The 27,936-nt window shown below is 39.8% G+C and overlaps 2 pseudogenes; both read right to left on the bottom strand.

The window, feature by feature from the left end:
• Window positions 1-91: 91 nt before the first annotated feature.
• LOC150068090 (vomeronasal type-2 receptor 116-like) lies at window positions 92-9,033 on the bottom strand (annotated as a pseudogene).
• Window positions 9,034-9,113: 80 nt separating this feature from the next.
• LOC150068089 (vomeronasal type-2 receptor 116-like) overlaps window positions 9,114-27,936 on the bottom strand; it is a 42,116-nt pseudogene continuing 23,293 nt past the window's right edge.

Genomic DNA, 27,936 nt, shown 5'->3' with positions numbered 1-27,936 from the left:
CAAGAAGGGAAAATTGCTGGACACTTACTTAGAAAGTCCAAACACAATGCAGGCACATGGGTTTAACCTTAAGAATGCTGACTTTTTTCCTCTAACTATGGCTTTTGACGGGAAAGACATGCAGAGAAATTTTATTTGGCATTGATAAGATGACAAAGCACTTTGGGACAAAAATGCAGTCCAGGAGGCCTGCCCCAGAGGCCAAGATGGAGAAGACCTCCACAGCCACCATCACCTTCCCCTTGGCACTGTGGTAGACAGGCAGGAAGGTGAGCCACACACTGAGGAACATCAGCATGCTGAAGGTCAGGAACTTGGCCTCATTGAAGGTGTCAGGCAGGTTCCTGGCCAGAAAAGCCACCGTGAAGCTGGCAAGGGCCAGGGAGCCCAGGGAGCCCAGAACACAGTAGAAGGCAGTGAGGGAGCCCTTGTTTTACAGGATGATGATGTGGCCATGTTCAGAGTGTGCATCTGTGTCCACAAAGGGAGGAGAGCTTCCCAGCCAGAGGCCACACAGACACACCTGGATGAGGGTGCAGATGGGGATGAGGAGGTTAGGAGTCCCAGACATCAGCAGCCCCCTCATCCTCCTCCCTGGACAAGTGGCCTTGAAGACCAGGACCACAGTCACCGTTTTGGCCAACACTGCGGAGACAGCCACTGTGAACACGACTCCAAATGTGATCTGCTGCAGGATGCAGGTGGCTGTGTTGGGATGGCCAATAAAGAGCAAGGCACAGAGGAAACACAAGATGAGGGAGATGAGTAGGATATAGCTGAGAGCCTGGTTATTGGCCTTGACAATGGCAGTGTCTTGGTGTTTCACAAATAATCCAAGCACAGCGGCAGTGAACATAGAGCAGCAAAGATCCATGCAGGCCAGAGCCATGCCCAAGGGATCTCCAAAAGCCAGGAAACTTTGTGCTCTCAGGAGGCACTCGTCTCTCTGTGTGTTGGCATACTGGTGATCTGCACACCTCACACACTGCTCCATGTCTGTGGGAAAGAGTAAGCTAGTATTAGTGTTTTGTTCTGAATTGTTTTCTCTTCAAAAAATTTCAAACATTTTTTACTTAGATGAAATCCTAACATGTCAGCATTTACAGTAAAAGTTCTTTTCATTTCTTTCCTTTTTTCATATATTTTATTGTAATTAATAGAAGGGTTACATTATATTCACCACATAGAAGGTGAATTACTTCACATACACTGATAGCCTTTCTTGTGTCTTGGTCCCCATTTCCTCCCCCCCATCTTGTTTTCCTCCCTTCCCTATCTGACTTCAAACAATCAAATACACATATATATTTTTGTTTCTTTTGGAAAGCATAACCCCCTCCCATTTCTCTCTTCTTCTTTATCAAGTTTTCATAGTCAATTTTTTCCTTCAGTGATTGTCACATGTATTATTATTGTGACAGTTGGGGTATTGTAATACCTAACATCAATTTTCTACTGATTTCCTTACTCTTATTAACAGAACTCTATACAGTCCTACAGTGCTATGGAAAATTTTAATTGTATAGCTTAAAGCTTCCTACATGTCTGTGTAGAACATTGATTTTATCCCTGTAGTATCTTCTTAAATTCGTCTCATTATGGTTGTCCAGCTAACCATCTGTGAAGCAGTAGGAACAGATAAACCATTTTCGGATACTCTATAGTTATGCTTACTTCTTGAAAAGATTTCACCTTACTGAGCACTTGCCTGTGCCAAGAACAGTACTCTGCACTGAAAAATAAAGGTAGGCAAAATCCATGTTTTCTGTGTGGACAAAATGTAAGTTTCAAGAAGAATGCTGTCCTTAATAATACTTACATTTATTTTCATGTGAGAGCTTACACTTGTCCTAATGATTATGGATAAGAGGCCTTCCTGGAGATAACATTGCCTGCAATACACTAGAAAGTATTACTAAATAGGTAATTCAAAGTCATTCTCTGTCATACTTTCCTAGCAATACTGCCCCAACAGTCTCTGTAATCCTAACCTACAACTTTTGCATTGACTTTACTTCATAAGATATGGACTTACCTGTCCCATTAGCAATCTGATTCTCAGGACACGGGGTACAATCAAAGCAACAGGCAGCCTTTCCCTCCTGAGGAGATTTCCTGAATCTAGGAGCACAAATCTCAGTGCAGACAGAGCGAGGAGTCTGAGGAAAATCACAGATGTATCAATAACTCTTCAGAATTATACAGAACACAAAAAGCCCATTGTTTAAAAACTCAGATTATTAAGCATGGCATTTCTTCTAGTCAAATTTTATTTTATGGTCATGGTGATGTTTAAAGGGGTTATAGTTACATTCATTGGGCAGTGAGTACATTATTTCTCAAACATTTTTAACCCTTCCCATGTTTTCGGCCACTTTCCCTTTCCCCAATCCCTCCCATGCTGCAAAGTTCATTACCAACATATTGTCTTGTGGATATCACTGTTACACTGATTACCCTTTGTCCTTTGTCTCATTATCTGCTTTTCCCTTTCCCTTCCTTATTTCAAATAAACAAATAAATCCATATACAATTCACAGGTATGAAATATAGGTACCAGAATCAGGTACACTAACAACAGGGGATCAACCATAAGGGGGAAAAGGCAAGAGAGAAAATAAATAATTTCACATGGTACATTAAAAACAACAATCACAAAAATAAAACTTTTGTCTCCATATCCTGGAGTTGATTTTGCTTGGCCTCATCCTACATGGTCATATGCATATAGCTTTTGAGCTATTGTGATCCTCTACCAGGAAAATACAGGAGAATCCTGCATGTGTACTAATTCTTAAAGATGAAGGAAACCATGAGCCAATGTTTCTTTGGGTCTGGCTTACTTCACGTAATATGTTTTTTTTTCAAATCTCTCCATTTCCTTACAAGTGGGTTAATGTCATTCTTTTGGAAGGCAGCATAGAATTCTACTGTGTATAAATACCACATTTTCTTGATCCGTTCATCTACCGCGGGGCATCTGGGTTGGTTCCATATCTTAGCTATAGTAAATGATGCTGCAATGAACATCATTGTGCTGATAGCTTCAGTATCCTTGTTTCTGGACATTTAGTTAAATGCCCAGGAGTGGGATTGCTGGGTCATAAGGGAGTTCTTTGTTTGGTCTTTGAAGGAATAACCATACTGCTTTCCAGAGTTGCTGAAAGAGTTTACACTCCCACCAACAGTGTAGTAGCATTCTTTTTTGCCCACATCCTTACAAGAATCTGTTGTTATTAGAGTTCTTGATAATAGCCATTCTAACTGGTGTGAGGTGGAATCTCAAAGTTGTTTTCATTTGCATTTCTTTTATGGCCACAGGTGTCGAGCATTTTTTCATGTGTCCATAGGCCATTTTTATTTCTTCTTCAGAGAAATCTCTTTTTAAGTCTTTTTTTAATGCCCATCCTGGGGTTTGAACTCAGGCTTGAGCTCTGTCCTTGGGCTTTTTCAAGGCTAGCACTCTGCCACTTGAGCTAAAACACCACTTCTGGCTTTTTCTATGTTTGTGGTATGGAGGAATTGAACCTGAGTCTTCATGCATTCTAGGCAAGCACTCCACCACTAGGCTAAACTCCCAGCCCTTTCTTTAAGTCTTTAGCCCACCTTTGAATGTGATGATTGTTTCGATGAGGATTTATTTTTGAGAGATTTCAGTTTTTGAGCTGTATATATATTTTAGATATGAGGCCTTTGTCTATTGTCTGGCTAGAGAAGATCTTCTCCCACTCTGTGGGCTTTCCATTTATCTTTCTATAAGCATGGTGTTTTCTGCAGGTGAACGCAGTCAATTAAACACTGTAATAGACTCCCACAGGCTTATGTGGTACAGTCTTGATTTGTAATCTGTTGAACTATTGAAAAGTATGGAACTTATAAAGGAAGAAACTAATGGTGAGAAATTTAAGTCAGTCTCAGTGTATGGTCCTATATAACTTCCTGGAATATATGTCATTATACATTGACTCCTACTTCTATGTAAAATGGAGAAGAGGATGGTGGATGTTCTATCTTGAATCAGGCTATGTGAACCGCAGGCTCATCATATCCTTGTCTTGTTTCCAGTGACCAGTCTTCTGAAAGGCTTCTTCAATGATTCCTCTCACCAGAGATGCCTAAGTAGCAGGTCAAGTAATGATAGAAAACTCTCCAGAAGGGAGCAAAATAAACCTTTCAACCCAATAAACTCATTCACCAGGGACTTTATTGCAGTGTTAGAAATCTACTAAGAAAGATATTTGTTTTTCTATTGTAGTGGTAATATTCTAAATCAATATTTAGTGACATGTTTAATTTTTTTAAATTCTGATCCCGGGGCTTGAACTCAAAGTCTAGGTGCAGGTCTTGAACATTTTTGCTCAGGTTCAGCACTCTACTACTTGAGTCAAAGCTTCATTTCCAGATTTTTGGTGTTCATTGGAGATAAGGGTCTCACAGACCTGCCTGTTTGGGCTCATTTTAATTGGTGTTAATCAAATCTTTGCTATCTGAATAGCTAGGATTACCGAAGTAAGTTTTCTGGCACTCAGCCAGGTATACATTTTAAGCGTGATTCTTTTCTTATGTACATGTCTTTACAATCACTGTGATTAGATGTAACCCACCTCTGCAGTTCCTATGGCCCATTCAATCATGTCTTCAGATAACGATAGTTGATTGCCATGGAGAGCATATGGGGAAAACATTCCTACTTTCACCTGATGTTCAAGACTTTCTGGAAAATTCCAAATGTTCAGAATGTCATATTCTGGCTCCAGTTTCCTTTTGGCATCCAAAATCACTAGATCTCCAGCAGGATTGTAAAATTGGATGGTCTTCAGAGAAGGGTGCAGCTAAATGAAATCCATCAAATTATGGTGAAGTACATCCTAGAGTTAAGGCAGAAAACCTGATCTATGAATAGGTCCTGATTGCCTTTATATTCTTTCTGAATTCAGAATCCAAGAATAGCACAGCCACTTAATGAACTCTAATAGAAAAAAATCTCTCTTTTTTTTCACTCAGCATTGATGCTTGAACTCTGGACCTGGGTACCAGTCCCTGAGCTTTTTAAGCTCAAGCCGAGTTCTCTATCACTTGAGCCACAGCATCACTTCCGGTTTCCTGGAGTTTCTTTGGAGATATTCTCACAGACATTCACGCCCCGGCTGGCTTTGAACCATGATCCTCAGATCTCAGCATCCTAAGTAGCCAAGATTACAGGCGTGAGCCACCAGTGGCTGGCTCCCCCCAAAAATTCTATGGAAAAATAAAAATTATTTTTCTGCACACTGGTATTTCAAAAAAGGCGCAGAGGCTTTTAAAAAGTGAAACCAATATTGAGGCTTGGAGAGAGCTAGTGGTAGAGAGCCCACTCAGCATGCAAGAAGCCCTGGGTTCCATTCCTCAGAAACACATACACAGAAAAAGCCAGAAGTGGTGCTGAGAAAGCTCAGGGACAGTGCTAAGGCCTTGAGTTCAAGCTCTAGGATGAGAGAGAGAGACAGAGAGACAGAGAGAGAGACAGAGAGATAGAGACAGAGAGAGACAGGGACAGAGAGAGACAGAGACAGAGACAGAGAGAGAATGTTATGGGGTGGATGGAGACAGGGAGAGAGTGAAAGTGAGAGGGAGAGAGTGAAAGTGAGAGAGAGAGAGAGAGAGAGAGAGCGAGAGAGAGCGGAGAGGGAATGGGAGAGGAGAGAGAGGGTAGGGGAGAGGGAGGGGGAGCTGGAGGGGGAGAGGACAGGGGGAGAGTAAGAAAGATATCACATAAACAGCAAGGAATGAGACAATACTCAGTTGCTTAGCTACAGTTTGCCCCAACCAAAATATTTAAGAAATGTATGAATGCCTTCACTTAAAGCTTGCTAAAATTTTAATACAGAGTTCAATGAAACTTGACCACTTATGAAAAATATGGGTAATTGTGTTGAACAGATCATCATTTACTATTACTGAAGGAACTTAGGGGATCCCTGAATTTACATTTTTGAAAACAGTTATGAACATGTTGAAGATGTTTGCAATGAAATGAATTCACAAGCCAAGATTCTGTGCCCCGTGCTTATCATTCTAATTACTCAGGAGCCTGAGATCTGTGGTTCACCATTTGAAATCGGTCCAGGCAGAAAAGTCTATGAGGCTCCTGTCTCTAATAAAACTACTCAGAAAAGCTGGAAGCAGTGTTGTGGCTTAACCAGTAAAGTGATACCTCTGAGTACAAATAGACCATGAGACAACACCCAGCCCATTACTTCAATCTCTAGGACAAGCAACAAACAAACAAACAAAAAACCCCCACAAAACATCAAAAAATGAATTATAGAAACATGGAAAATATTTTATTTTTGTTACTGGCCTGTTTATGCTTTACAGCATATGAACTCATGCCTAGAGTTCTTCACAGACATGTAAACAAAAATAATTTCCTGTGTATTGGAAAAACATCAGAAATATTTACTTTTATACACTAAGAAACTCTCTAGGAAGTGCCTTTATGCAGGATGTGTGCTCTCCAACATAGAAGACAATACCTGTGCAGGGGAAGGGACTGTCCCTTTTCTATTTCCCATGGTTTGAACTTCTGTTTGATGAAGAAGCATCTCATGGAGAGCCTGGGCCACCGCATACACTATATTGTAGATATTGTAACTGTATGCAGACATGGTCACGTCAAAAGTTTGTCCAGGCAACTAATCCAAGGAGGCATCAGGACAGTTCTCCCACGTCACACAGTCAGACTCAGAATCAGAGCAATTAAAAGAGAGAAACCACAGCCTCAGAAGGAAAATGTCCTCTGGGTATTTGGAAGGGTTAGCTGCCTTGACAAAATCTGTGAATCCAGATACATCTGCATGATGGTGAGAAAAAATGAGAGGCACATGAGATGAGCCTAGCATGAAATGTTTTCTTGTGGTTAAATCCCACTGTGAGTTCAAGATACAAACTTTGCCTGTTATCAAAAGTTGCTCAATACATATCATTAAATCTATTAGTGACTCATTATCACCATATATGATGAGAACATTTGCGGGACATTTATTCATGTGATTATACACTTCCATGAATTTGATTGCAGGTAATATGCCTTTGCTTGAGATCAGCACCTCATAGGCTACACAAACTCTGTTCTTGATCATCTGCTGTTTCAGTTCAGGAAGAATCCACAAACCATTGTCATCTTCTGAAGCCAATACTCCCACCCAGTTCCAGCTGAAGTGAAGCAGTAAGGAGACAATGGCTATTGAGGTTTCCTTTGGGGACATCTGATAGAGAGCAGGAAACTTGTTATTGTCACTCAGGTCATGAAAAAAGGCCCAAAAGTAAGCTAAAGGGAAAGAAATTTGTACAGTCTGTGAGTGAGAATATTGCCAAGAATCACAGTCTCATTCCTGAAGTATGTTAAGAATCAGCATCAAGGCTTATACTATAGGACTTGAGCCACACATCCCACTTCCAGCTTTTTTTCTGTTCAATTGGAGATATTTCCTAAATAGTTAGGATTACAGGTATGAGCCACCAGTACTCTGCTCATCATATCTTCATACCTCAAAAGATTCCTGCAGAGAATCCCATGGTAACAACTGAATGGAGAGAGACTCAATAAATGGGACTACCTAAAAATAAAAAGTTTCTGCACAGATAAAAGCATAGCCACAAAACTAGAGAGATAGCCAAAAAACTGGGAAAAGATATTTACCAATAATACATCTGACAAATGCTTAATATACAGTATCTGCAGGGAACTCAATAAACTAATCCCCCACAAACCCAACAAACCATTCACTAAATGGGCAAGGGAACTAAAGAGAGTCTTATCAAAAGAAGGGGTTAAAATGGCATAAAAGCATATGAGAAAATGTTCATCATCCATTGTCATAAAGGAAATGCAAATAAAAACAACCCTAAGATACCACCTTACCCCAACAAGAATGGCCAAGATTTTGAACTCAGACAATGACAGTTGCTGGTGGGGTCGTGGAGAAAAAGGATCCCTACTACACTGCTGGTGGGATTGTAAACTAGTTCACCCAGTCTGGAAAGCAGTGTGGAAGTTTCTTAAAGAACTGAAAATTGACCTTCCCTCCAATCTCGCCACACCACTTCTCGGCATCTACACTGAACATCATGACCCAAGATGTGATAAGGACACCTGCTCAGCTATGTTCATCCCTGCACTATTCACAAGAGCCAGGTGATGGAAGCAATCCAGATGCCCTACTGCAGATGAATGGATACAGAAAATGTGGTATATATAGACAATGGAATTATACACAGCCAACAGACAATATAAAATAATGGCATTTGCAGGGAAGTGGATGAATCTAGAGCGAATCATGTTGAGTGAGACAAGTGAAGACCAAAGGAAGAAAAGGCACATGGTATCCTTAATATGTGGCTATTTGATCCAAACAGTACAAGAGCGAGGACTCAATATTTGCATACCCAATGCTATGGACATGGTACTGGAAATATAAACACACCTACATAGATATAAAACATTATGACTCTATAGACATAATGTTTTATTACCTAGATTAATATGTACCTCTGATATACAAACCCTTAGCCTAATTCAGATTATGTTCTAAAAACTAAGTGCCAGTGATTGTATATAGAAATTCCCTTCTTGAATACTTGTTTCCTGAACACATCATTTGTAATATGATGTAAAAATCAATGTTAATAAATTCTTTAAACAAGCATTTTCCAGTTCATTTTTAAAGAAAATTATTGATAAGTTTTGGAGCAATACATGATTCATTTGTTTATCTCATTCCTCCATCTCCTTTTCCAAATGGTAGGATGATACATACCCCACTGTGTTTGAGTACTTACTCTTTCATACCACAAAATTCGATGGATTTGTAAGTCCATTCTCTTCTTGTCATTCTATTCTAACACCAAAAATGGTACCAAATTAGACATTTTTTTATCCCTCCAGCCTTCACCTGTGGAAATCTGTAGAGTTCCAGCAATGATCCAGTGTGGGCAGATGTTATTCCAAATGGTCCTGTAAGTGCTGCTATAGATTTGCTGTCTCTCATACATGACCAGTTTTCAATCTTCTCCTTCCCAAACAGCCAAATGAAGGGATTCTTAAATACTGTGGAAGTGCCAAAGTAAACATCTTAGATATCAAATCCCAGAGTCAAGTTATGTAAAAGATCAGAGCTTCTGTTGATCTCCTCAACAGCAAAAGCCAAGGCCAAAACAAATCGATAGTTCTTGAAGGTAAACCTGCAAAATGAGCATGGAAATTGAGGAGGAGTGCTTAAAACTATTAACTTTGCTGGATTAAATGCTTGCATCATTGCCAATGAATATGTTATAACATTACCTTCAATTGGGATGGAATGTGAATACCATGGCTTATGCTTCTATATAGAATTAATTCTGAATGAGATTCAGAAATGTACCTAAGCTGAGAGAGAACATGCTTTTTCTTCACGACCATGTGTATGTAAACAAAAAACTTTTGTCCATGGATTAAACATGGATTAGATGTTTATGTCACATTGCATATTCTGTTTCCTTTACCTTAGGATTACTAGCTCCACCTCTGTGAAAAATGAATTGAATTTTGAGTTACTCAATTGATGTTATGTGTTTTTATGGCAGGCCAGGCACAGTAATGAATGTTCAATTTAAGAGCAACTTAGAGAAGTGTTCTTTATGAAAGATTCTATAGCCATTATGCTCACACACCCAACATATTGAACACTACTTCCTACACTATCAACCAGAACAAGATCTCAATTATCAGGTGAGGAGATTTTATTCTTATTTATGTCACAAAGTAAAAGATGCATCCAACTCAAAGGAAGTCATTGTGAGGAGGAAACTCCAACAGTGGATAAAGAGGAAATTGCAAGCAAGTCCACCACTGTAACACAGAGGGATCTCCACTCCTCTTTAACACAGTACTAGAATTCCAAGCCAGAGCAATAAGGCAAAAAGCAAGCATAAAAGGGATCCAAGTAGGGAAAGAGGAAGTAAAACTATCCCTGTTTGCAGATGACATGATTCTGTATTTAAAGAATCCTATAGACTCTACTCCCAAGCTCCTTGAGCTGATTCAAAACTTTGGAAAGGTAGCAGGGTGTAAAATTAACTCTCAAAAATCAATTGCCTTCCTCTATGCCAAGACTGAGAGGAATGAGGCAACAATCAATAAAGCAACTCCTTTCACAATAGCCTCAAGGAAAATACAGTGCCTAGGAATTATCTTAAGAATGTACAGGACCTTTTTGATGAAACTTTAAACCCTGAAAAAGAAAATTAAAGCAGAACTGAGGAAATGGAAAAACCTCCCATGCTCGTGGAGTGGAAGATTCAATATCATGAAAATGACAAACTTGCCAAGGGCTATCTACTAATTCAACACAAAACCCATTTATATCCTAATGTCATTCTCCAAAAAAATAGAAGAGGCAATCCAAAATTTCATATGGAATAATAAAAGACCCCATATAGCAAGAACACTTCTTAGCAGAAAGAATAGCGCTGGAGGAATTTCAATTCCAAACTTTAGACACTATTACAGAGCTATAATCATCAAAATAGCTTGGTTCTGGCACAGTAACAGTCCTGAAGACCAATGGAATAGAACTGAGGACCCAGATATTAAACCACAGACCTATGGCCAACTAATCTTTGACAAGGGAGCCAAAAAAATAGAATGGAAGAAGGACAGTCTCTTCAACAAGTTGTGCTGGCAGAACTGGTTAAGCACCAGCAGAAAACGAAAGTTGGATCCTTCTTTGTTACCCCGCACTAGAATCAAAGACCTGGAGGTAAAAGCTGACACACTGAAAACTTTACAGGAAGGAATAGGAGATACACTAGGCCTCCTTGGCACAGGTCAAAACTTTCTTAATAAGGACCAAGAATCACAACAAATCAGAGAAAGGCTGGATAAGTGGGACTGCATTAAACTGCAGAGCTTTTGTTTGGTAAAGGACATAGCTAGTAAATTAATCAGGAAGACTACAGAATGGGAGAAGAATTTCACTAACCATACAACAGACAAAGGCCTCATATCTAAAATATATCAACAGCTGAAAAAGTTGAACCACTCCAAAACTAATCTCTAAAGTAACAACCATCCCATTAAAAGATGGGCCAAAGACTTAAAGAAAGTCTTCTCTGAAGAAGAAATAAAAATGGCCTATAGACACATGAAGAAATGCTCAACATCTCTGGTCATAAAAGAAATGCAAATCAAAACAACTCTAAGATTCCACCTCACTCCAGTTAGAATGGCCAGGATCAAGAAAACTAATAACAACAGATGCTGGAGCGGATGTGGCCAGGAGGGATCACTACTACAGTGTTGGTGGGAGTGCAAACTCGTTCAACCGCTATGGAAAGCAATATGGCAGTTCCTCAAAAGGCTAAACATAGAGCTCCCCTATGACCCAGCAATTCCACTACTAGGCATTTACCCAATTGTCCAGAAACAAGGACATACTAAATCCACTAGCACAACAATGTTCATTGCAGCTCTATTTACCATAGCAAAGATATGGACTGGGGAAGGTGTGGAAGATGGGGCAAAGACAATAGGGATGCTGCCTAGCTCTCTCTCACAAAAAGAGAGAACCAGGGAGTTCCACGAGCCAATTACCTTAAGCAATCCACAACAACAAACTCAAAAGGCAACGGAGGACTCAAACCGGAAAAGAAATCCAGATAAAGCCCACATCCAACTTTCTCAACGAGTTCTGACCGCGAGGTCCCCTCCCGAAAAGGTGCAGAAACCAGCATTAGACTGGGCCAGCGAGCCTCAGAAGCAGCGGAACCCAGAGGCAGAACCAGAACAGCAAGCAATGGAACCCAGATGCGGAACACAGGCGGCGGAGGAGACCCGAGGGGAGTGAAAAACTCCCCAACACCATGGAACACCCACAGACAGAACGCAGAGGTGTGAGTCATACAGTGGGTCCCCAAACCCCTCAGGAAACCAGAGCTGGTGCCAAGCAATAGAACTTAATTCAGACCCTCCACTCTGCCTGAGAAAGAATGGCAGGAGCAGGGGGGCAAGGAATTTAGAATCCTGTCCCTTCCCTCAGCAGCCCCCTCCCCCAGGCCATTGACTGGAGATTGACAGGCGGACTACCCTAACATCCAGAACCCCACCAAGGGTGGCAGAGCTGTCCCAAACCCACTGCCCAACAGGCACAACTCCCAGCCCTCTGACTGGAGACTGACAGGCAGGGAAAGCTAAGATTCAGCACCCTACCAGGGGAGGCAGAGGTATCCCAGCTCCCATCCACCCAACAGATTCCCCTCCCACGCCACTGGATCTGGAGAGTGGAGGGTGCTGAGTGCCTGCCTTACAGCAGCAAGTGGGGTGTGTGGGAAAATAGGAGCCAGCATCTGTCCCCCCTCAATTCTTGAGTGGGGCATCCTCCAGCTGGGAATCCTGAGCAAGACAGCACCGAGGGGCCCCCCACAGTCACAGACTCTCTGACACAGCAGTGAAACAGAGCAGGGATCTGAAGGGCCTACCAGCAGCCACGATCGCATTCTGAGAATCAGAAATGCGCGGCTCCGCCCTTGGAGCCCATGTCCTCAGCTGGGCCCCGCCCCTGGGAACAGAGTGGTCTCCTGCTGGTCCTGCTGAGTGCTCCTGGAAACTCTCAAATCCCAGACCCTTGGCTGGGGGCCGCCCCTGGAAGCAGCACAGGAACACGTCTGCCCAGCACGCTCAGACTGAAGCTTGCAGATCCATCCCAAGGCCCACTGTGAGGCCACTGGTTGGTCTGAGAGCTCGTAATGCAGCAACACATAAGTTTTGTATAATACTTTCCAAAATTTGTACTCAAATAAGCTACCTACTTACCAACTTAGGTCAGTTACCCTTATGCTATACATTTTCTTCATTACTATAAGAATCTTACACTCCTACGTAAATCCTCTTGTACCTCCCCTGACCTCTCACATTCTATTTTTCTATCTCTGGTACTCTTTTCGTCTTTCAACCCTCATAATGCATGGATATACACTTGATGGCTCTAGAGCAATACTGTTTATCTAGGTGTTCAATTATACTGTAGGCTCAGAGGGACTAAAATACAATAGAGATTGGATTGAGAGGCTTATTGTTTTGGGTATAAATCGTTTATCAGTGGTTGTATTAGACTGGTCTGTAAGTGCTCAAAAAGACAGAGTGATAACACCAACCAAATTTGTGAACATCTAGTATCTGCCAGCCACACAAATCTAGGTTGGTTATATATAAAAAACTATAATCGTGTTTAGTATTAATCTTGCCCCCATTTTCAAATGGGCAGAACAAGAAACTGAAGAAAGATGTCAACTCAAGGAATAACATCCCCCACACAATATAAATAGACAATGGAACAGTCACTGGCAAACGTAGAGGAGAGTCTTCGAAGTGCTGTACAAATGCAATTGATAAACATCATTAATGAAAAGTTTGAAAATATAAAGAAAGAGATAAGGGAGGAAGGCATAGCTAAACAAGAGGAAACCACAAACAAGGTGATAAGTGAAAAAGAAGAAGCCATAAAGGAGGCCAAAATAAAGGTTTTTCAAAGAAAAATGGATGAATTCATAGAATCCACAAATAAAAAGATGACTGAACTCCAGCAAATGTCCCAATAAAATAAAGCTACTGAGCTAAACACTCAAATGGAAATGACGGAGCTAAATAAATCCATACATGATCTAAAACAAGAGATGCAAGGCATAAAAAATGAGCAATCAGAAGCAAGGAGATGAAAAATAAAGTAGATAGCTTTGATAGCAAGTTAGACAATGCAGAAGAGAGAATATCCGGGGCTGAAGATAATTTAGTTGTTATAGAGAAAGAACAAGGAATTAGTCAATCCAAATCTAAGAAATATGAGAGAGTGCTTCAGGAGGACCAAGATACAATTAGGAAGCCTAATTTAAGGCTAATTGGTATTGAGGAGGCTCTGGAGAAAGAGGTCAATGGTATTGGAAATATACTTCAGGGAATCACCTCAGAGAACTTCCCAAATATCCAGAAGGGCAGGTCCATCCAGATACAAGAAGCTTTTAGAACCCCAAACAACCCAGACCAGAAAAAAACATCCCACCGCCACATCGTAATCCCAACTGGATCAATAGAAACCAAAGATAGGATCCTAAAGGCAGCCAGGGAAAAGGGATCAATAACCTATAAAGGCAAACCAATAAGAATAACCCCAGATTTCTCAGCAAAGACCATGCAAGCAATAAGTGATTGGAAGCATATATGTCATGCACTTAAGTCAAATAAATACCAACCAAGAATACTGTACCAAGCAAAGCTCTCATTCATAACTCAGAGAACAATAAAAACATTCCAATACAAAAAAAGCTGCAACAATATGTAGCAACAAAACCAACACTATATACAATTTTCAAAGATGTTCTACTCATTGAAAAGCAAAATAAATTCAATATAGGGAACGAAATGGCACCAAAACTAATCACCAAAGTAACAACCATCCCATTAAAAAATGGGCCAATACTTAAAGAGAGTCTTCTCTGAAGAAGAAACAAAAATGGCCTATAGACACATGAAGAAATGCTCAACATCTCTGGTCATAAAAGAAATGCAAATCAAAACAACTCTAAGATTCCACCTCACTCCAGTTAGAATGGCCAGGATCAGGAAAACGAATAATAACAGATGCTGGAATGGATGTGGCCAGGAGGGGTGACTACTACACTGTTGGTGGGAGTGCAAACTCGTTCAACCACTATGGAAAGCAGTGTGGCAGTGCCTCAAAAGGCTAAACATAGAGCTCCCCTATGACCCAGTAATTCCACTACTTGGCATTTACCCAACCATTCAGAAACAAGGGCATACGAAATCCACTAGCACAACAATGTTCATTGCAGCTCTATTCACCATAGCACAGATATGGAACCAACCTATATGTCCCTCAGTTGATGAGTGGATCAACAAGTTGTGGTATTTGTACACAATGGAATTCTATGCTGCTGTCAGAAAGAATGACATCCACCCATTTGTTAGGAAATGGAAAGACTTAGAAAAACTCATATTAAGTGAAGTAAGCCAGACTCAAAGGAACTTAGGCTCAATGGTTTGCCTCATTCGTCATAATCAGTAGAAACCTTGGGCTCTACTAGCAGAGATCTGCAATAAAGCAAAATCTTGATACATAAGGCCATATAGTATGAAGCTAATTGAAAGGACCTCCAGGATATCAAAACAAAAGCCATATAACAAATGATTGTTGTCCTTAATGTACTATGTTGTCTCTCATCTCCTTTGCTGTCCCTTGGTTATCTCATATTGTTATAGTATCTCACTTTGTTATCTGATATATTGAATTTATTTGTATTTGGTTATTTGAAATTTGATAGGGAAGGGGGGAAAACCAAGACGGGTGGGGGTGGGGGGAAAAGATAATGCGTACCAAGACATGTGAAAGGGTATCAATGTATGTGAATTAATGCACCTTCTATCTGGCAAATATCATGTAACCCTTTTACTAATTACAATAAAAAAGAAGAAAAAAAAGAAATGGCACCTAAACAGCATACCATCTAAGGACCACGAGAACTGTCAAGACACAGGCCCTAATGAAAGCTTTTAAAAATGCTAGGAACTAATAAATATCTCTCAATCCTAACTCTCAATATCAGTGGACTTAACTCTCCAATTAAACAGCATAGGCTATCTAGTTGGATCAAAAAGCAAGAAACAACGTTCTCCTGTTTCAAGAGACACATCTTACCCAAAAAACAATCAACTTTTGAAAGTGAGATGTTGGAATAAACTCTATCAAGCTAACAGCCCCCATAAACAGGCTGGAGTTGCCATCCTCATATCAGATATAATAGACTTCAAACTAAAATTAGTAAGAAAAGACAAAGAAGGTTACTACATACTAATAAAGGGATCTTTCCTCCAGGAAGACATAACGATCCTAACTATCTACACCCTCAGTCCCGGAGCTCTGAACTTCATCAAGCAAACTTTACTTACACTGAAACCATACATAGCTCGAAACACATTGAATGTTGGTGACATTAACACAGCACTCTCACCTATGGATAGATCAACAAGGCAAAAACTCAACAGAGAAACCTTATAACTGCACAACTATATAGAAAAACTAGATCTAACAGACATCTGCAGAATATTCCACCCAGCAACAAAACAATGTACGTTTTTCTCAGCAGCACATGGAATATTTTCGAAAATAGACCAAATCGTAGGCCATAAAACAAACCTGGACAGATTCAGAAACACTGAAATTATTCCCTGCACGCTCTCAGACCACAAAGGCATCAAATTGGAACTGAACACACATCTCCACCAACGAAAACCCTATAACTCATGGAGACTGAACAACACATTGTTGAATCGACAATGGGTCATTGAAGAGATCAGAACAGAAATCCAACAGTTTATGAAATTTAACAATAAGGAGTACACAAAATACCAACTCTTTTGAGACACGGTAAAGGCAGTACTCAGAGGAAAATTTATAGTGCCGAGTGCCTACAACAACAAGTTGGAAAAATCGCAAACCAACAAGTTAATGTCTCACCTTAAGCTCCTGGAAAAAGAGCAACAAACCAACCCTCATCTCAGTAGAAGAAAGCAAATTAATAAAATCAAAGCAGAATTAAATGATTTGGAATCCAAGAAAACTATAGAAAGAATCAACAAAACAAGGAGTTGGTTCTTTGAAAGAATTAACAAAATTGACAGACCCTTAGCAAATCTTACCAAAAAAAGGAGATAACATATTGAAATAAACAAAATCGCAGATGACAATGGAAATATCACGACAGAAATTATCAAGATCCAGAATATCATGAGGGACTACTTCTCATACCTTTATGCCAACAAATTTAAGAATCTAGAAGAAATTGATGAATTCCTAGCCAGTATTAACATACCCACACTGAACCAAGAAGAACTAACCCAACTCAACAGGCCTAATTCAAGCACTGAAATACAAATGGCAATTAGAGACTTTCGACCTAAGAAAAGCCCAGGGCCAGAAGGATTCACAGCTGCATTCAATAAGGTCTTCAAAGCAGAGCTCACACCAATACTCCTCAAGCTCTTCAACGAAATTGAAGATGAAGGTTCTTTACCAAACTCACCCTATGAAGCCAGTATAACCCTCGTCCCCAAACCAGACAGAGATTCATCAAAGAAAGAGAACTATGGACCTATTTCTATGATGAACATCGATGCAAAACTTCTCAACAAAATACTGGCCAAACGTCTACAACACATCAAAAAAATTATACACTATGATCAAACTGGATTCATCACAGGGAGGCAAAGCTGGTTCAACATATGCACATCAATAAATATAATTCAACACACCAACAGGAGCAAGGACAATAATCACATGACTGTCTCAATAGATGCAGAAAAGGCATTTGACAAGATCCAACACCCCTTTATGTTAAAAGCTCTGGAGAAACTAGGAATACATGGAACATACCTCAGTGTAATAAGGACTGTGTATGAGAAACCCACGGCTAGTATTACACTTAATGGTGAAAATCTAAAGCCATTCCATCTAAAATCAGGAATGAGACAAGGATGCCCACTCTCTCCACTCCTCTTTAACATAGTATTATATTTCCTAACGAGTGGAATAAGGCAAGAAGCAAACATAAAGGGGATCCAAGTAGGGAAAGAGGAAATAAAACTATCCCTCTTTGCAGATGACATGATGCTGTTTTTAAAGAATCCTATAGACTCTACTCCCAAGCTCCTTGAGCTAATTCAAAACTTTGGAAGGGTAGCAGGCTACAGAATTAACCCTCAAAAATCAACTGCCTTCCTCCACGCCAACAGTGAGAGGAACTAGGAAACAATCAGAAAAGCAACTCCTTTCACAATAGCCTCAAAGAAAATAAAGTACCTAGGAATTACCTTAACTAAGAATATAAAGGCCCTTTTTGATGAAAACTTTAAAACGCTGAAAAAGAAAATTAAAGCAGAATTTAGGAAATGGAAAAATCTCCCATGCTCCAGGATTAGAAGAATCAACATTGTAAAAATGACAATCTTGCCAAGGGCTATCTCCAAATTCAACACAATACCCATCAACATCCCAATGGCATTCTTTAAAGAAATAGAAGAGGCAATTCAAAATTTCATATGGAATAATAAAAGACCCTGTATAGCAAAAACACTTCTTAGCAGAAAGAACAGCGCTGGAGGAATTTCAATTCCAAACTTTAGACTCTATTACAGAGCTATAATCATCAAAACAGCTTGGTACTGGCACAAGAACAGGCCTGAAGACCAATGCAATAGAACTGAGGACCCAGATGTTAAACCACAGACCTATTGCCACCTAATCTTTGACAAGGGAGCCAAAAAATAGAATGGAAGAAAGACAGCCTCTTCAACAAGTTGTGCTGACAGAACTAGTTAAGCACCTGCAGAAAACTAAAGTTGGATCCTTCTTTGTTACACTGCACTAGAATTCACTCCAAATGGATCAAAGACCTGGAGGTAAAATCTGACACACTGAAAACTTTACAAGAAGGAATAGGAGATACACTAGGCCTCCTTGGCACAGGTCAAAACTTTCTTAATAAGGACCAAGAATCACAACAAATCAGAGAAAGGCTGGATAAGTGGGAACTGCATTTAACTGCAGAGCTTTTGCATGGCAAAGGACATAGCTAGTAAATTAAATAGGAAGCCTACAGAGTGGGAGACCATCTTCACCAACCAAACAACGGACAAAGACCTCATATCTGAAATATATCAACAGCTCAAAAAATTGAATCACTCCAAAACTAATCTCCAAAGTAACAACCATCCCATTAATAAATGGGCCAAAGACTTAAAGAGAGTCTTCTCTGAAGAAGAAACAAAAATGGCCTATAGACACATGAAGAAATGCTCAACATCTCTGGTCATAAAAGAAATGCAAATCAAAACAACTCTAAGATTCCACCTCACTCCAGTTAGAATGGCTAGGATCAGGAAAACGAATAAAAAGAGATGCTGTTATGTGGCCATGAGGGATCACTACTACACTGTTGTTTGGAGTGCAAACTCATTCAACCACTGTGGAAAGCAGTGTGGCAGTTCCTCAAAAGGCTAAATATAGAGCTCCCCTATGACCCAGCAATTCCACTACTTGGCATTTACCCAACCACCCAGAATCTAGGGCATACTAAATCCACTAGCATAACAATGTTCATTGCGGCATTATTCACCATAGCAAAGATATGGAACCAACCTAGATGTTCCTCAGTTGATGAGTGGATCAACAAGTTGTGGTATTTGTACACAATGGAATTCTATGCTGCTGTCAGAAAGAATGACATTGCCCCATTTGTTAGGAAATGGAAAGACTTAGAAAACATCCTATTAAGCGAAGTAAGGCTCAATGGTTTCCCTCATTCATCATAACCAGTAGAAACCTTGGGCTCTACTAGCAGAGATCTGCAATAGAGCAAAATCTTGGTACATAAGGCCATATAGTATGAAGCTAATGTAAAGGACCTCCAGGATATTGAAACAAAAGCCATATAACGAATGATTTTTGTCATTAATGTACTATGTGATCTCTCATCTCTTTTGCTGTCCCTTGGTTATCTCATATTGTTACAGTATCTCACTTTGTTATCTGATATATTGGATACATTTGTATTTGGTTATTTGAAATTGGACAGGGAAGGGGGAACAATAAAAATTATTTTAAAAAAGATATGGAACCAACCTAGATGTCCCTTAGTTGATAAATGGATCAACAAGCTGTGGTATTTATATACAATGGAATTCTATGCTGCTGTCAGAAAGAACGACATCGCCCCATTTGTTAGGAAATGGAAAGACTTAGAAAAAAATCATATTAAGTGAAGTAAGCCGGACTCAAAGGAACATATGCTCAATGGTTTCCCTCATTTGTCATAATCAGTAGAAACCTTGGTCTCTCCTAGCAGAGATTTGCAATTGAGCAAAACCTTGATACAAAAGGCCATATAGTATGACGCTAAATGAAAGGATCTCTAGGATATAGTAACATAAGCCATATAATGAATGATTGTTGTTCTTAGGGTACTATGTTATCTCTCATCTCTTTTGCTGTCCCTTGGTTATCTCATATTGTTACAGTATCTCACTTTGTTACCTGATATATCAGATATATTTGTATTTGGTTATTTAAAATTGGATAGGGAAAGGGGAAAACAAGATGAGGGGTGGGGGTGTGGGGGAGGAAAATGGGGACCAAGACATATGGAAGGGTATCAATGTATGTGAATCAATGCACCTTCTATTGGCAAATATCATATAACCCTTCTATTAATTACAATAAAAATATATTTAAAAAATTTAAAAAATCTCTTCAGATGTTAAAAAAAGAAACAAAAGCCATATAATGAGTGGTTGTTGTCCTTAATGTACTATGTTACCTCTCATCTCTTTTGCTGTCCCTTGATTATCTCACATTGTTCCAGTATCGCACTTTGTTATCTGATATGTTGGATATATTTGTATTTGGTTATTTGAAATTGGATAGGGAAGGGGGGAAAACAAGATGAGGGGTGGGGTTGGGGGGAGGAAAATGGGGACCAAGACATGAGAAAGGGTATCAATGTATGTGAATTAATATACTTTCTATCTGGCAAATATATTGTAACCCTTCTATTAATTACAATAAAAAATATATGAAAAAAACTCAAAAAGAAAAAAAGTTCATTAAGAGAAACAATCACTCAAAATAATGTTTTTGTTTCCATATCATGGCGGTTGCTTCATTTAGTCTCATCCTATAAGACCTTATGTACCTAGCTTTTCGTATTGTAATCCTCGGCTTGGAGAGTCCTAGATGTGTACTAATTATTACAAATGAAGGAATCCATTGAGCCTGTCTTCCTTTGGGTCTGCCTTACTTTACCTAATATGATTGATTTTTTGCAAGTCTTTCCATTTTCTTACAAATGGGGTGGTCATTCTTTCTGATGGCAGCATAGAATTCCATTGTGTATGAGTACCATATCTTCTTGATCCAATCATCTACTGAGGGGCATCTGGGTTGCCTCCATGTCTGACTGTGGTAAATAATACTTCAATAAACATCATTGTGCTAGTGGATTTAGTATGTCCCTGTTTCTGGGTCAGTGCCAAGGAGTGGGATTGCTGGGTCAAAGGTGAGCTCTATGTTTAGTCTTTTAAGGAATCACCATAATGCTTTGCAGAGTGATTGAATGAGTTCACACTCCCACCAACAGTGTAGTAGCAATTCTTTCTGGCCACATCCCCACTGGCATCTGTTGTTAGATTTCTTGATCATGGCCATTCTAACTGGAGTGAGGTGCAATCTCAAAGTTGTTTTGATTTGCATCAAATGTAATGTATACATATTATGTATAATTGTACATCCCTTATATGGCCAGAGAAGAAACAACCATTCCATTAAAAGATGGGCCAAAGACTTAAGGAGAGACTTCTCTGAAGAGGAAATAAGAATGGCCTACAGACACATGAAGAAATGCTCCACATCTCTGGTTAAGTTTTTACAGTCATTTTTCTTTCCTTTTAAAAAAATAGCCCTTTATTAGTGAGACTTTGTGTTACAGACCAAGAGCCAAGAGTATGCATGTGTGCAAGTAAAGCAGAAGTCATCTAGGGCAGTTAAAGTATCCCAAAAGGGTTGTTTCATAACACTGAGCTTTTTTTCTCTCAGCTAGCACGGTGCCACTTGAGGCATAGCTCCACTGGCAGCTTTTAGATGGTTAATTGGAGATAAAAAGTCTCACATATGTTCTTGTCTGATCTAGGTTTAAACCTCAATTCTCGGATATAGAAACAAGAGGTTTATCTTTGTGATTGCTGTTCTTAATGTACTATGTGAAGTTATTTCTCTCTCTTTTTTATCCCTTTATGGTTAATCTCATGTGGTTACTATGTCTAACTTTGGTACCTGGTATGTTGTATATATGTATATTTGTTCATATAAAATAGGGAAGGGAAGGGGGAAAACAGGATGATTGGGGGTGAAGGGAGGGACAAAAAGATGAGAAGGGCTATCAATGCTGGAAAAGTAATGCACCCACTATGTGACCAGTGTAACTGTAAACCCTCTTTATATTCCCCTGACTATAGAATACAATTAAGAAATAAACCTCAATCCTCAGATATCAGCCCCATAAGTACTTAGGATTATAGTTATGAGCCACCAAAAGTTTTATCAATGTCCTCCACATATTGGTGTCAGTAGAGAGAAATTCTCAGACTACTGGCCTGAGGGGACAAGAAATACAGCTGCAGCCTTTTTGTCTCCAACACATACTAGAAATTCAGGTTGTGTATGATAACATTACTTCATTTTCTGTGATGGCAGCTGGAACAGAAGAGATACAGGATTTTAGAATAAAGTGAAGACCCTAACTACCTGGATAGTAGAAGCAGTATGTAACAAAACAGAGTCCTCGCTGACTAGCAGGCAGGCAATCAAGTAATGTAGATAGAAGGCTAACTATGAAATTGAGCTGTTCCTGAAGGAATAAGGATGGGAGGTGAAGAGCAGCCAAGACACTACATTCCTGGGCACCCTAGAGGGCTCAGCCATTCCCCATCATCAGAATAAAGCAGTGAATGGGAATAAATGATGAGTTACTTACAGCTTGTTCTTTTCTTGCTTGGAAGCAACGCTGTAGCTAAGATCTGCTCCCAACGTGTAGAGAGCAATCATCACATCTCCATCCATGTGTGCTCGGTGCTTCATGGTAGAAAAGCAGCTGGCGGCAGCGAAGGACTTGACAAGGAGGGGAAGCTGGAGGAGAAGGAGTGTTAAAATCACAGGCGTCATCCCTGAAGCATCTGCCAGGCTAAATGTCTGGCTGGAAGTGAGGCCCACATGGCAGGAATGTATATTCAAATATCTTATTATATGTGAATATATGTCTTTGTATTGATCTACATTATAGCTCACCTTTCATCAAAGCCTCTTGTGAGTCCCCAGAAGTTATGTGCAAAACTATTCCCCCAGGCTCTGCATCTGTGGCCTTCATCCAGGAGAAGAACATGAGTTGGAAAACATGTTTGCAGAATTGTCTTCTTCACCCCAGGTGCTGTGATTTTAACCAAGACCACAGAGAGTGAGGCCCCAGAGATGGAGTTATCTCGAATAACTCTGGGTCAAGAAACTATTTGCATGAACGCGATGTGGGATGATGCAAGCGGGTGGCCTCAAAGGATGCCATGTCAAGTGCATGGTGAAATAGCCTGAAAAGTCTATTCCTGTGAGATGTCAACCAAAGTCATGAGGGCATCACACCCAGAGGGTCGATTCAAACATACAATGTCCATAACAGCCACAGAACTGTGGTGATTGATACAGGCCACTGTTAATAAGAATTCTTTGAGCAGAGGGCTCCAGAAATGTACCCATTTAACTATTGCCTGAAGAAGCAATGATCCAGCTGAAACTAGCAATTACATGTCAATAGTTAAATGGAGAAAGACTGGAACCATTTACCTTAAAATCAGGAACTAAACGAGGATGCCCACTCTCTCCACTTCTCTTCACTATAGTGCTAAAACGCTTAGCCAGAGCAATAAAGAAAGAGAAGGGTATCAAAGGGATCCACATAGGGAAAGAAGAAATTAAACTATCCCTATTCGCAGATGACATGATCCTATACCTGAATGACCCAAAATAAGCTCCACTCCCAAACTCCTAAATATAATAAAACACTTTAACAAAGTTGCAGGATACAAAATTAAACTGCAAAAGTCAGTAGCCCTCTTATACACCAGGAATACACAAACAGAAGGCCAAATCAAGAAAATGATCACATTTGCAATAGCCCCCAAAGAATAAAATACTTAGGAATTAACTTAACTAAAGATTTAAAGGAATTATTAAATGAAAACTATAAAAGCCAAATGAAAGAAATTAAAGAGGATACCAGGAAATGGAAAGACATGCCATGCTCATGGGTAGGGAGAACCAACATAGTAAAAATGGCCATACTGTCAAAATTGTATACAAATTCAATGCAATCCCCATCAAAATCCCGAAGACATTCTTTACTGAAATAGAAGTATATTCCATGGTGAATAAAGCTGCAATGAACATTGTTGCGCTATTGGATTTAGTATGCCCTAGATTCTGGATGGTTGGGTAAATGCCAAGTAGTGGAATTGCTGGGTCATAGCGGAGCTCTATGTTTAGCCTTTTGAGGCACTGCCACACTGCTTTCCATAGTGGTTGAACGAGTTTGCACTCCCACCAACAGTGTAGTAGTGATCTCTCCTGGCCACATCTCCTCCAGCATCTGTTATTATTCGTTTTCCTGATCCTGGCCATTCTAACTGGAGTGAGGTGGAATCTTAGAGTTGTTTTGATTTGCATTTCTTTTATGACCAGAGATGTTGAGCGTTTCTTCATGTGTCTATAGGCCATTTTTGTTTCTTCTTCAGAGAAGACTCTCTTTAAGTCTTTGGCCCATTTTTTAATGGGATGGTTGTTACTTTGGAGATTAGTTTTGGAGTGATTCAATTTTTTGAGTTGTTGATACATTTTAGATATGAGGCCTTTGTCCATTGTTTGGTTGGTGAAGAACTTCTCCCACTCTGTAGGCTTCCTATTTAATTTACTAGCTATGTCCTTTGCCATACAAAAGCTCTGCAGTTTAATGCAGTCCCACTTATCCAGCCTTTCTCTGATTTGTTGTGATTCTTGGTCCTTATTAAGAAAATTTCGACCTGTGCCAAGGAGGCCTAGTGTATCTCCTATTCCTTCTTGTAAAGTTTTCAGTGTGTCAGATTTTACCTCCAGGTCTTTGATCCATTTTGGAGTTAATTCTAGTGCAAGGTGACGAAGAAGGATCCAACTTTAGTTTTCTGCAGGTGCTTAACTAGTTCTGTCAGCACAACTTGTTGAAGAGGCTGTCTTTCTTCCATTCTATTTTTTTGGCTCCCTTGTCAAAGATTAGGTGGCCATAGGTTTTTTTATAAGCTTTAAAATGATATTTTTTCTGCCTTGAGATTTCCATCAAGAAAAACCACCTCTCTTCACCTGAATGCTCTGAAGACTAGAGACTTACTTCCTACACTTAACAAGTGTGTTGTACCCACATTTGGTAGTATCAGTTGTTAAGAAGGAAATCAATTATTGCATTTGATCTGGATCGATTTTAAAGAACATAATGTTTCCTATTCCAAGGGTAATTAACATTTACCATCATCATGTTCTTTTTTTCTGAAAAAGATACTAGAACTTGGAGACGTTAACATGCAAAAGTCTTTCATCATTAGCTCCTGAATTTGAGAAGGAGCAGCTGTCTTTTTATATGCATTTTGACAAATCATATTGTAATTCTTTTATACAAAAAAACTACATGTATTCAAGAAGAAATATGAAATGCATAATTTATAAGTGGGTGAAGATTTTTTTCCGATATTGTTTTCGTCGAAAATGAGAGAGGATCATGGATTTTAGTTTTGGGGTCAGGGAACATTTTGAAAATTTTAGTGTATGGACCAATGTTTTCTGAAAGCTAAGGGAGAGCAAGGGTAAACTAGGGCTTTAGTCTCTCACTCTACATAGACCAGCACACTTCCCTCTGCAAACCTGAGAATGACTGCACCACAAAAGCTAATTTGCTTTGTCCCCTGTAACCTCAGGACTTGGCGTGAATATGAAAGATAGACAACTGATAGATTTTCATTGCATAGTCAGCCAGAAAACACTTGGTGTCAGGTAATGTATATTTGTTTTATATTTATTTTTCATTTAGGTTTTATTGGGAATGGTTTTCAAAATACTCAGTTTTGCTTAGGTTTTTTTTACGTGGTGGGGAATCCTCTTTTCTGTAGTGTAATTCCATTTAAGAGGTGGTCTGAAGGTTAGTCTTCAATATATAGGTAGATTTTAATACCTGAGAAGAATCAAATTAAGAATATAAACTTTTGTAATTTCTTGTTATGACAAGGAAAAAGAGAAAAAGGACAACCTTTGAAATTATGTAACGTTAGTCATTTCAATTTTTTTGTACATGGGACAGCACCTTGGTCCTGTACCTATTTTAAATTCTGTTAGTATTTACTTCATTGTAAATACTTTGAGGGTACCTTTGTACTTTGCTTTTCACATTGGTTCTGTGATTTGGGAGTCAACAATTTCCCTAAAAAGCACCAGTATGTTAAATTCTAACATCAAGATCTCAAAATTTGTTACTGATCTTTAATCATTTTCTCACTCTTGATGTGAACAGTATTTTTAATAAAGAGTTCTGGAGATAAAAAAATGAGAAAAAGACTTACTTATTGAAATAAACATTCCACAATAAAAACTAATAAAACAGTGGAAAATTTCTGTAGATTTAAACCAGACATTCTCTATACAAATCAAAAACAAGAATTTGTGAGAAAGCGAATTTCTCCTACAATGTCTTTATTTTCTGCCACTCCTGGACTTGGGCTCAGAGCCTGAGCAATGTCCTTGTGCTTTCTCAAGGCTAGACCTCTACAACCTGAGCCTCAGCATCACTTCCGACTTTTTTCTATGTATGTGGTACTGAAGAATGAAAGCCGGGTTATGGTGCATGCTAGGCAAGCACTCTACCACTAGACCAAACTCCCGGCCATACTATGTATTTTATTTCTGAAGTCATGCAGATAATTGCTATTGGGCTTAAATGTAATGATATAACAATTTCGGGCAAAAATGCAGCCCAAGAGGCCTGCCCCAGAGGCCAAGATGGAGAAGACCTCCACAGCCACCATCACCTTCTCCTTGGCACTGTGGTAGACAGGCAGGAAGGTGAGCCCCACGCTGCAGAACTCCAGCATGCTGAAGGTCAGGAACTTGGCCTCATTGAAGGTGTCAGGCAGGTTCCTGGCCAGAAAAGCCACCGTGAAGCTGGCCAGGGCCAGGGAGCCCAGGTAGCCCAGGACACAGTAGAAGGCAGTGAGGGAGCCCTTGTTTTACAGAATGATGATGTGGCCATGTTCAGAGTATGCATCTGTGTCCACAAAGGGAGGAGAGCTTCCCAGCCAGAGGCCACACAGACACACCTGGATGAGGGTGCAGATGGGGATGAGGAGCTTAGGAGCCCCAGACACCAGCAGCCCCCTCATCCTTCTCCCTGGACAAGTGGCCTTGAAGGCCAAGACCACAGTCACCATTTTGGTCAACACTGTGGAGACAGCCACCGTGAACACAACTCCAAATGTGATCTGCTGCAGGATGCAGGTGGCTGTGTTGGGATGGCCAATAAAGAGCAAGGCACAGAGGAAACACAAGATGAGGGAGATGAGTAGGATATAGCTGAGAGCCCGGTTATTGGCCTTGACAATGGCAGTGCCTTGGTGTTTCACAAATAATCAAAGCACAGCAGCCATGAGCATAGAGAAGCAAAGAGCCATGCAGGCCAGAGCCATGCCCAAGGGATCTCCAAAAGCCAGGAAACTTGCAGCTCTCAGGAGACACTCATCTCTCTGTGTGTTGGCATACTGGTGATCTGCACACCGCACACACTGCTCCATATCTGGAGAGAAGTGTAATCTGCCATTAATCAATATTGCAAGCTTCATTTTCTTCAAAGAAATGTGGAAAGTATTCATTTAGATATAATCCTGATATATCAGCATTTCCTATCATAAAAGCATTTTAGTTTATTTTCTAAACCATAAACACCTCCCACATCGATATTTTTCTTTACTCAGGTTTTTTGTTCAACTTCTTTTTCCTTCATTGTCTAATACTTGAATTGATAATGTGCCCTTTGGGGCTTCCTATTAACAAGTATTATCTACACATTGTCTCATGTGTTCTCACACATGTACTTTTCTGCTATCCAATGGAAATTTTGCATAATATAGCTTAGTTGTCCTGAACATATTAATTTTATTCCCTTAACACATATTTGAATTTTACTCATTAAATTTTGTGTCCAATTCAGTGGTGAAGCTGCTGAAACTGAAAACCTAGTCTTGGA

The sequence above is a fragment of the Megascapheus bottae genome, chromosome 1, assembly GCF_031878675.1.
Source record: "Megascapheus bottae isolate mThoBot1 chromosome 1, mThoBot2.hap1, whole genome shotgun sequence".
Classification (NCBI taxonomy): Eukaryota; Metazoa; Chordata; class Mammalia; order Rodentia; family Geomyidae; genus Megascapheus; species Megascapheus bottae.
Note: the sequence above shows the minus strand (reverse complement) of the source record. Positions and strands in the feature narration are given on the sequence as shown.